Source organism: Schistocerca gregaria, chromosome 3, assembly GCF_023897955.1.
Source record: "Schistocerca gregaria isolate iqSchGreg1 chromosome 3, iqSchGreg1.2, whole genome shotgun sequence".
Lineage (NCBI taxonomy): Eukaryota > Metazoa > Arthropoda > Insecta > Orthoptera > Acrididae > Schistocerca > Schistocerca gregaria.
Genome location: NC_064922.1, coordinates 231,558,797 through 231,570,291, shown reverse-complemented (window position 1 = coordinate 231,570,291; position 11,495 = coordinate 231,558,797). Strand labels below are relative to the sequence as shown.

The window sequence follows — 11,495 nt, the reverse complement described above, 5'->3', positions numbered from 1 at the left end:
TGAAAACCACTATTTATTGCAACTGGTTGGCTGTCTATTCATTAGCCTGCCAGTATAGAGCCATTAAAGGATTGTTAGTCATGAGGGAATGTGTGACACTACCACGGCATGTTGGCGACGAAACACTGACAGGAATATCGACAAAGGAAAGAAGAAAGGACCATGGCGTGGATTGAGGGAAAAAGCTGTGAACAAAACCAATCGCTGCGATGCTAACCAAAGCCCTGGAACGGAAGAAGATAAGGTGTAGACTGGAAGAGTCTGTTGGCTGACGCGTCGGAGGCGAGTCGTGGCCATGGATTAACAACCATCTCCTGGTCATAACTGCTACACGCCAGAGGGCAGTGACTCAGCTCTGCCGTGTGGGGGTGCAATGTTTGGTTATTGAGCCACACCACTGCCTGGTCGCCACATTAGCTTCATTCCTCACGCATTCCAAGCTACGTAATACATTGTCCTGCTTCCGACTTCGTTCAAGTGACCCTGACAGCTCTGGGCATTCTTATTCATTTACGTAATGTTAACTATTTATGATGGTATCCAGAATAAATGTTACCTTTTTTACGCCTCAGGTGAAGTTGTCTGCCTAACTCCGTCGAAATACCTAAACTATTTGGTCAAAAGTATGTGGACATATCTATATGATGTGGAACTGACCAACAGATTTCTCGAGAGGGAAACTTTCCAGTATAAAAAGCAGCAACAGCAGAATGGGTCTTTCAGGAGAGCTCAGAGACTTCGAAAGTGGACCAGTCATTGGATGTCACCTGCGTAACAAATGTAGCAGAGACATTTCAACCCTTCTAAAGCTGCCGAAATCGATACTTGTCGATATAAACGTGGAATGGAATCGTGACGCAACAACCACCGTTAAACCAAGACCAGGGAGACCTCGTAAACTGACGAAGAGAGACAATCGAGTATTGCGGAGGGCCGTCGTAAACAGTCGCAAGAAATCAGCGGAAGGAGTAGGTGATGAATTCCGAAGTGGCAGCAGCAGTCCAACTAACGCAACGTCTAGGTGTAGTGAGTTAAAAAAGATAGGCAGCCCCGACTACATTTCTGTAGTCAGTGATAAACGACGGCCGGCCGAAGTGGCCGAGCGGTTCTAGGCGCTTCAGTCCGGAACCCTGCGACTGCTACGGTCGCAGGTTCGAATTCTGCCTCGGGCATGGACGTGTGTGATGTCCTTATGTTAGTGAGGTTTAAGTAGTTCTAAGTCTAGGGGACTGATGACCTCAAATGTTATGTCCCATAGTGCTCAGAGCCATTTGAACCATTTGATAAACGACGTTTTCGGCGGTGTAACGGATAGTGGATGACCGTAAACGAGTGATTTGGAGTAACCTGTGAAAATAAGATGGAAGAGTTTGGGTTTGGTGAATGCCTGCAAGGCGTTATCTGCCATTAGTCAACGAAGTACGTAGGCGGTGGTGTTACGGGATTGGGAGAATGTTCTCCCCTTACTGCGCTTAATCCTTTATGTACAAGTGGTTTCGGTCTGAAGCCACAATTTTGTAATATAAAAATAGTTATTATTATTTTGAGGTAGCAATGACTTCCGCATGAAACCACCTATGAATGTAGTGGTACACTGCAGTACGTCTACGGATGTAGTGCGTTGTAGTAGTCACATACACATACATCCTCCTAAGCAACAGTCAGCGCGGAGATCGTGCTAATTGATTGTAGGAGATTGCGACAGGTACTTATTTTTTTGTAGGGATGATATTGAGGAGATCATTAACAGTAGAAGTAAGTATATCTGAAGTTATCGTGACGTAAACTTCAGTTTGTACTACTGCTTTTATGACTGATTGCGAAATGAAATTTGGAAATTTGTGGTAACGTCTTATGGGAGCAAACTGCTGAGATCATCGGTCCCTAAGCTTACGCACTACGTAATCGAACTTAAACTAACTTACACTAACGACAACACACACGGCAATGCCCGAGGGAGGACTTGAACCTCCGACGGGGGAAGCCACGCGGACTGTGACAAGACGCCTGAGACCGCTCGGCTACCCCGCATGGCGATCGAATGAAACTACTGACACGCTATGTACTCTTAATATAAATTTATTAAGTTTTAGACCCATTTTTGCTTGTATTTACGACTGTAATTATTTTTTAGGCATTCCGGCGTTGCAAGATATAGGGTTTAGGAGTGATGGGTGGTGAAAACTGTATGTCACAGTAGTTTCAGAGTTAAACTTCCTCTTTAAAACAATTGATTAATTTTTGCCAATTTATGCTTGTACGAGGTGCGACAATAAAGTAATGAGACTGATGTGAAAAAACTGTTGCTTACCGTTTTAGTCAAGTTTAATGCTGTCTCCTTCAGAGTAGGACCTTCTGATTGCACACACTTTTTCCAGCGCTTCTGCCATTGATGGTAACATTTCTGGAACTCATCTACTGTGATATCCTCCAAGACCCTCGTCACAGCTTTTTGGACATCTTGTGTTGTTTGAAAATGGTTTCCCTTGACTGCCATATTGACTCTTTGAAATAGAAAAAAGTCCCACGGAGCGATATCGGGTGAAAAAGGTGGCTGTGGTAGTACTGAAATTTGGTTTGAGGTTAAAAATTGCTGTACTGACAGAGCGGTATGGGATGGCGCATTATCATGATGCAGAATCCAATTATCAGCAATGTTGGTAGGGACACGTAGGACTGTTTTACGAAGTCTTTCTAAAATTTGTTTGTTGTAATATTGGTTAACTGTTTGTCCAGGAGGCACCCACTCTTTATGAACAATTCCCTTGGAATCAAAGAAGCACACAAGCATCTATTTCGCTTTTGACTTTGACATACGATCTTTTGGTCTGGGTGACCCCTTTGAGCAGCATTGCGAATTTTGGCGTTTTGTCTCTGGATCGTACTGAAATAAAAACAACTTTCATCGCCAGTGATAACACGGCTCAACAATTCTGGATTGATTTCCGTTTGCTCTAACAGATCGGCTCCCACATTTTCCGCCAGCCGCGGTGGTCTCGCGGTTCTAGGCGCGCAGTCCGAAACCGTGCGACTGCTACGGTCGCAGGTTCGAATCCTGCCTCGGGCATGGATGTGTGTGATGTCCTTAGGTTAGTTAGGTTTAAGTAGTTCTAAGTTCTAGGGGACTGATGACTACAGCAGTTGAGTCCCATAGTGCTCAGAGCCATTTGAACCATTTGAACCACATTTTCCGTGTTTATCGCTGTTGTTGTGTGAGATTTTTGGAGACCGTTTTTGCACAAATCTTTCTCATACCAAGATCTTCAGTTGTTATTAGACGAACCATTTCTCGATTCATATTCAGTTCTTGTGCAATCTCTTTCACGGATAATCTTCAATCAGATTGTACGAGTTCACATACCCTGGCCAAGTTGACATCCGTCCGTGAGGTTGATGGTCGTCCAATGCGGTCATCATCTGCAACATACGTTCTGCCTTCACTAAACATTTTATGCAAACGAAAAACTTGAGCTCTTGACATAAGCTCCTCTCCAAAAGCCTTCTGAAGCTTACTGTAAGTTGTCGTCGCCTTTTCACCCAATTTAAAGCAAAAAGAAATGACATACCGTTGCGCAATATTCTGCAGTTCCATTTACGTGACGAGAGACACAAACACGTGTTAATTTATTACAGCACAACTGATGACTGAGCACTGATGCGCCACTTGGACTAGAAGCAGATTATAGACCAAGGTCAAAGGTACTGTGCGTATGCAAGCCTGCAGGGTTGCCACATCTTGCAAAGAAAATCAGTCTCATTACTTTATTGTCGCACTTCGTATTAGTCTCTTACTATGATGATAAGTGTTAACTGTGTGAACAATTTTAAAATTACAATTCAGAGCGAAATCATCTTCTTAAAAGAATTGACTGTTTATATTTTGCCAGTTCCTTCTTGTGTTCGTTGCTTACTTTGATGATGAAGGTGAAGTTGGTGAAAAATTAATTTTTTTTAATTATTGGAACTGAAAGGGTTGAGAGAACGCTAAATGTCGAAGGGTATGAATACAAATGACAGCATTGTGTACTGTATACACTAGGGGAAATTTGTGAAGACGATGATTGTATCTGAAATACAATATACCCTGTCGTAAAGAAGCATCTGTTAGGCGATGGTGTGTGGACAGTGACGTTCCTGAAATGTACTGCCCTGCTGTCGTGTCCCACTGACGAGTCCTGAGAGGGAGTAGAAGTAATGCAAGAATGCGCCTCGAAGAAGGCACTTGACAGGAGGACTCGTGGTCGCGGACTGCCTTCTGTGCACCTGCTCCACTGAAAAGAGGGATGCAGGGTGAGTTAGAATACGGAACTCGGCTGGGATCTCAGGGTACAAGGCATGCAATCATAAATCAGTGCATTCGGATATATACACTGGAAACACCTCTGGAACATCCGTTTTATACACAAGTCTATGTGCAAAGTCTACTAACAGCCTTCTTCGTAGTGTAACTTCTCATAGTTCCCTGAGTTTACATCCCAATACAGCGGAGGCGGGCGCGCCGGACGAAGTGTTGACTACAAGGAACTAAGTCTAAGTCTCCTCGTAGTTATGCGGCACTGCACTGCGATCTCACAGCATCAGAACTCCATCTAAACCATATCTGACCTACACCGACTCAGAGGAAGGCCTCGGCGCTTGTTTGTGACGTCACGTCAGCTAGGCACGGAACGCCAGGTCTGTTGCAGGCATACTCATAATGGTGGTGTCTCCCTCTCTGACACAGGAAAATGTGACACTATTGGCGGTAGTTGACCAACACACATTGTTCTGAGAGACTTCTGCAATCAATTAATTGTGCAATTCATTACACGTCTTAACAAATAATGTATTCCTGAACTTAAATTTCCACCTGTTTTAAGGATTGACATACAAAAACAACTTCATGGTCCAGCAGCAACAGAATTCGTGCTTCTTTAAATTATTTGTAAATCTGAGGAAGTTACGTTTGTACTGGGTTGCTTTTACAAGAGACTGTGAAGATATTGGTGCTCTTCTTTAGGTATCTTGGTTGACTATGGGGCGAGGAGCACTGAGTGTTAACGAAATATCTTGCGATTGTACACGTTGGGGGAGGGGGTGGGCGACAGAAGAAGAGGCAAAAGAGAGATACTTGTTTTATCAAAAAAAATTTTTTTTCTCTTATAAAGTTTCTCCTTTCAGCTGCAAGAGGGAAATATTTATTTTTTCTAATGGGCATGTTTAAAAAAAGTTTAAGCTCAGCAGTATTTTCGATGTATGAAGCTATTTTGTTTCCTGTTTAGAATTCCTGAAAACGACTGTAATATAATGACTGGCAACAGTTGGACATTTACACATGTAAATTAGTTCACATTTCCAGTGACGATGTCAAACGAAAATAGATAAATAAATAAAAGAAACGAGTTAATTGTAAGGAGGTTGCGGTAAGTTTCTATAACAAAATGAATCAAGTAAATATAGTTACTTGAATGTAAAATTTCCGAAGCTTAAAATGGGGCATATTGATCTACGTTTATTCGCCAGGATTCAGTAATACAGAACTATGATCTTCATTTGAAGTTTTACGATAGTAAGAAAATATTTCATCTAAATAAAACTGCAGAATCCAAAACAATACATTTTGTCAAAGCGGTAAGCACGCCCAGACGTTTATGCCTGCAACAGACCTGGCGTTCGCCGTGCCTAGCTGCCGTGACGTCACCAACAAGTTCCGAGGTCTTCCTTTGAGTCGGTGTTGATCTCACCGACCGACCGGCTGCTCCATCACTGCCATCACACTCATCACTGTCCCAACAATATGGCGGACAGCCTTTTTACAGCGGTAATGCACCCGGCACCACTTGTTCTAGAAGTTTCCAGTACTCTCGAGCATTGCGTGTGTGTCACGCGGCAGCACATGAGGCCTACGTGACATACAGGCCGCTGTCCAAGGGTTGTGTCTTGCGACGGCTCTCGAGCCTCTATAGCGTCCCCAGTGCTATATTGCGAAAAGACTTAATAACCAGTATTTATAAAGAAGAGACATTTAAAAATTGAATAATATATTTTTATCATGTAGCCGTAAAATAATAATTTCTCAGTGTGAGTTTCGAGTGCAAAGAAGTATAACTAAATGATCTAAAGAGATGACAAGATACGCTCTTTCGTTAATTGTTTTAGTCGTCTTCACTTCTTCTCTTGTCTTGGTTGTGTGTAGACGGACATCTTGCGAGTGCTGGCAGATGTAAGCATATTTGTATGCGTTAATATTATTGTGCACTTTTAATTTGTAAAAGGTGATCCCGATTTCTTGTCCGCCTTCCTTGAATTAACCTGCATTCTAGTAATTTATAGTTCAACAATCGCAGCGGCCGATGCAGCCAACTTATGAAAAATTAGCGGAAGCGAAAAACTCGCCCGCTATTAACATAATATTAATTTTTCTCCACAGCCGCACGAAGTTGCAGAAATACATAGCTTTAAGATTCTTATTTTCAGTACCATAGCCGAGAGCCAGAGCCAGGACTCCGACTACAGTACAATGGTTAACAAAGGTAAGAAAAAATACTCTCGCGCGTGTTTGGGCAGCAATTGTAATTAATAACTAAAGATCTTTTGCTTTAAAATGAACTGACTAGCCGAGGAAATTAATATGAAAAGTTTATTCCAATGTTGTATGCTCATGTTTTAAGATTCAGAGAGTCTAACTTTCATCAACGTAACAAATAATTTAAGATTAATATTGTTAAAAAGGAGAACTTCACAAAAGCATTTAACCGTAAATCAAAATTGAATGAAACATCATTTTTATTAAGGCCCAACACGTAAGTCGGCAACAATCAAAAAATAATAATAACAATAATAGTATATTAAATTACGACGGCCGACGGACGCGAGACCTCGTGATGCGGCATAGTCCACTCTTGTTAGCAGAGTCAGCATTGCACATAAGCTACGTCCGGTCACGTCCGCCTCGCTGTTAACAAGAATTTCCAAGCCTACATCTCTCTAAAGTTTTAACTCTGTTTTCTATCATTCACGACACTGCCCAGAGTCCTGATATGAAGCCAATGGATCACCTGCGCTTCGCAGCAATATCACTACCTTCTGTTTAGGGCCGTGCTATGGCAGTAATGGAACATACCATTTCAAGAACCACAGGAAAACATCACCTGTGAACAGAGTCAGGCAAGATTTGAGAGCTGACATTAAATCAATCCTTTTCTTTGGTAGTAGCCGAGTGTTTACAAAGAGTTCGGCGTTTCACGCATCGCGGCAGGCCGCTGTGGGAAGAATCCCTGGAATACCAACAGCCAGCCGGGAGCCATCAGTGTGAGCCGGGGCCGGCCTGCGGATGATGGATGTCCGGGGCTGGCGCTACGTACCCCTCTGAGGGCGGCCGGCGTTTAGGGGCTCTCAGACAGCGGCGCCAGCGCCGCGACCTTTCAGCGAGAACCCCGGCCTGGCTGCCGCTCGGTGCGGCTGATGTATGCGGGTCACAGGGTCGGGCCGCGCGGCTGCTCCCGCGGAAAATGGACTGCGCAGCCGCCGGCGTTTGACGGACGATTCCTCTGCTACAACACCATACATGCCGCTAGTCGTTTCCGGATGTTAAGCAGTACCACCTTCTCGAACTACATTCCCACTATATGAACGTTAAGCGCAAAAATTTGACCGGTCGGGATGGCCGAGCGGTTCTAGGCGCTACAGTCTGGAACCGCGCGACCGCTATGATCGCAGGTTCGAATCATGCCTTGGGCATGGATGTGTGTTATGTCCTTAGGTTAGTTAGGCCGAAGTAGTTCTAAGTTCTAGGAGACTGATGACTTCAGAAGTAAAGTCCCATAGTGCTCAGAGCCATTTATACCATTTTTTTTTGTAAAAATTTGACGTAAAAGTTGCAATAAAACTGCGACGTTTTAGGCGACTACGGTGAAATGAAAAGTGCCGACTAAAAACGTGAAAATTTGTTATGGAATGCGTACGCCTACATAAGTTGCTAAATTACAAACCTTCCGAAAGAGTTCCCTCGAGTGCTTGAAATTCTAGTGAAACACATCGCTGAGGGCGCTGAGTTCTCTTAGTCATTGACTCAGAAAACTGTTAAACAAATAACAATTCGATAAGTTTCCTCATGTCTGGTACCACAGCTGTTAATTCGTTAAAGCACCGTGTCGTGGTTCCACTTCGGCTCTTGCTTAACTAACAAGAATTTATTTTAGTGCATTTCGACAATTGCTCAATTTCGGTCCTATATATAGATACCAGTATGTTCTTAAAGTGTTCATAAAATTAATAACATTTGTAGACAAAAAATTAGGAAAGTTACAGCGATTAAGGAATGAAAGACATCTCCTAACATTACATGAACATTATCATATATACAAACAACAGAAACAACTACTAAATGACCAAGTAAATATGACTAACAACTGTTTACACTGATTGATGCAAGTCGCCGAAGTGGGGTCAAATCGAAAGACTTGCACCAGGCGAACGGTCTACCCGACGGGAGGCCCTCGTCACACGACATTTCATTTTTTTTCTCATATAATACACTGAAATCCCAAAAAATTGATTACACACCAGATTCATCTTATAAGTATATAAAAAAGGACTCCGTCTTCAGGCCTATTGTGGCCTGCTGGGACCATCCGACCGCCGTGTCATCCTCAATGGAGGATGCGGATAGGAGGGGCGTGGGGTCAGCACACCGCTCTCCCGGTCGTTATGATGGTATTCTTGACCGAAGCCGCTACTATTCGGTCGAGTAGCTCTTCAATTGGCATGACGAGGCTGAGTGCACCCCGAAAAATGGCAACAGCGCAAGGCCGGCCTGGATGGTCACCCATCCAAGTGCCGACCACGCCCGACAGAGCTTAACTTCGGTGATCGCACGGGAACCGGTGTAGCCACTGCGGCAAGGCCGTTGCCCCTCATAAGTATATACAGGAAAATATAATAATAATTATTATTATTATTAAGAATAAATAATTGAATAAAAATACTAATAAAATAAATAATTTTTATTTTATTAAAAAATCTCTCTCCCTCTCTAATGTATACACACACACACACACACACACACACACACACACACATACACACACACATATTCACAAAACAGTTGAATGCAAAAAACTGAGAATGTTGGTAACACTTAGAAAATCAAATGAAACTCTGTATTAACAATATGGCAGTTAAAGTGATGTGTAACGTAAACAGTGAACTGAAAGTGAAGTCTAAGATGTCCACCTGGTTGCCACATGACAAAAGGCAGTTTCCTTAGATGAAATGAATTAGAAGTTACCTGTAAGTACCTTTCCATTTCATAAAAAACGTTAAGGAACTGTTTTTAAATCTGTAACCTAGATGTGAAACCATAACCTATGTGTAAAAATGGACAAATCATGTAATATTTCAGGACACCCACTGAAGATGCCTATAAAAAAGGCGAAACGCGTCTCGGTACATAAATAAAAATAAAAATTTCGATGTGCAGCATGCAAAAAAGGGTTTTTCTTTGAATCAACTGCAATTTATATACAGCTGCCGCGAAAATGGCCACTACAAGAAACGTGTAACCTAAGAGAGAATGGTATTTTTTTATCGTATCAGAAACACACATCTTATAAACACATGACAATATTACTTTTGCCCAAAACTTAGCCATTACCGATGCATTTTGTGTTCCTTCATTTTCTGTGGGGGAGGCTGCACACAGTCAGCATTGAACAGTATATTCTTTCCCACAGTCGCACTGAATAATATCTTGGTCAATTAAAGCCCCATCATGCCAGATTAACCTTTGATCTGTCAACTTCAGATCTTTGTCTATTCAGGGGCTTCCAAGTTGTCCATTTCTCATCACAACCAGGAGGTAGGGTCTCTGAAACTATATTACAGCCAGGCGGAGGGTTGGTCGTAGCCCTCCATAGTTGCAACCTAGCTTTCTAAGTAGTGGTTCCAAGTCTCGTCGATCTTCTGAGGAAATTCCTATTTTACTTGCTTTGCGGGCGCGGTTCGTGCACATACAGAGGATGCGTTCTCTCCTGCTGCGCTTTCTTTCTTTCCTCGTTCGTGGCTATTTCTCTTGGAACAAGAGGTGGTGCTATTCCTGTGAAGTCGTAAAGCCATTCGACTGGAAAAGATTTCAAGCAAGTATAGTTGCGCAGGTGTTTTCGTCTTTCTGATGTGTTGCCGGTACCTGTAATACTTCAGCATGGCATGTGAAGCCGAAGCTGGCAAATCGTTCGAAGTGCAATTTAGTAAATACTGGGTAATGAAGTAACTAACAAGGCAGAATCCTAACACTACCGTCTAAATAACATTTTAACACGTCTACTACATCACTGAACAGTTACGAGGGTTCGTCATAAATATTTATTTATTACGCCGAAAAAAACCAAGCTTCGATCATGAAACTTGGTAACGATTATGTAAGATGTGTACCTTCTTTGCGACTGTAACAGAATTCTTACGATTCTGTAAGCGCTACGATTTATTTTATAGCATCCTCTGTCGTCACTGTAACAACTGACTTTTTCTTATGAATCTGTTTGCCAAGAATGTAAATGGTTCTCGTGTTCTGAAATACTATTGTTATTCGTGTTTTTTTTCTGTTCTACTTCATTCCTAACGTTCTTCTGTACTCAGTAGAACGCAATTCACTAACACAAAACATCTTTGCCTTTTCATGTTTTGTGGATCCACTCATAACTTGTGTAGTTTGTTTTGCGGAGTGTGATCGTCCTTTGTTTAGTTTTTGAGGTTGTGGAAGCGGCTACTACCCATTTGCATGTATGTTTATATTTTTCCAGTGGCGCGCGCGCGCGCTCGTGTGTGTGTGTGTGTGTGTGTGTGTAAAACTTGTTATACACTTCCTTTTTTTTGTAACTTATAGCGACAAAGGGGGGGGGGGGGGGCGTGTGTAATGTTATAACAAGTGCATAAGTATGTCTGAGTGTATTGCAGCGGTCGGATAATACCTTTGAGCATGACGCCATTTTGACGCAATTTAAGTCACTGACTGCTTCATTTTAAAGCCCATTACACTAAAACTCTACGACCGCCTGGAGACCAGGAGGTGGAGGAAATGGGGAGGAGAAAAGGAGGGGCATCACTGAAAGGGGGCATGGCGTGTCACGTGACGATATTGATGTCGTTGACATGGAGGAGCCCTGCTTATGGCCGTATGGATTACGACGTCATTGTACCTACATTAAACCAATTCACACAGGTGGTTACATCTGACGTCAGTTGTCTAACACGTATGAGACTGGTTCTCATCTATCTTCCTACCACAGTTGCGCAACGACGCTCTGTAAGTGTTTTAGGAATCTGAGTTCACAAGAGTGCAGCTGTACCGAGAGTGATATAATTAGACAATAATCTCAATGTTGGTTCAACTGCACGCTCTGTAAAGGAAACTAAGTATGACTTTATGACATTTCAGGATGGTAAAATATCGATATTGGGTGTTCACAACTGTGAAGTGAAATTCCTACCTATATCAAGGCTGAAATAGCTCGTATGTT

The 11,495-nt window shown here is 42.6% G+C and overlaps 1 pseudogene; it reads right to left on the bottom strand.

Moving 5' to 3' along the window:
* Positions 1–8,773: 8,773 nt before the first annotated feature.
* Positions 8,774–8,892, bottom strand: LOC126356602 (5S ribosomal RNA; annotated as a pseudogene).
* Positions 8,893–11,495: the final 2,603 nt, after the last annotated feature.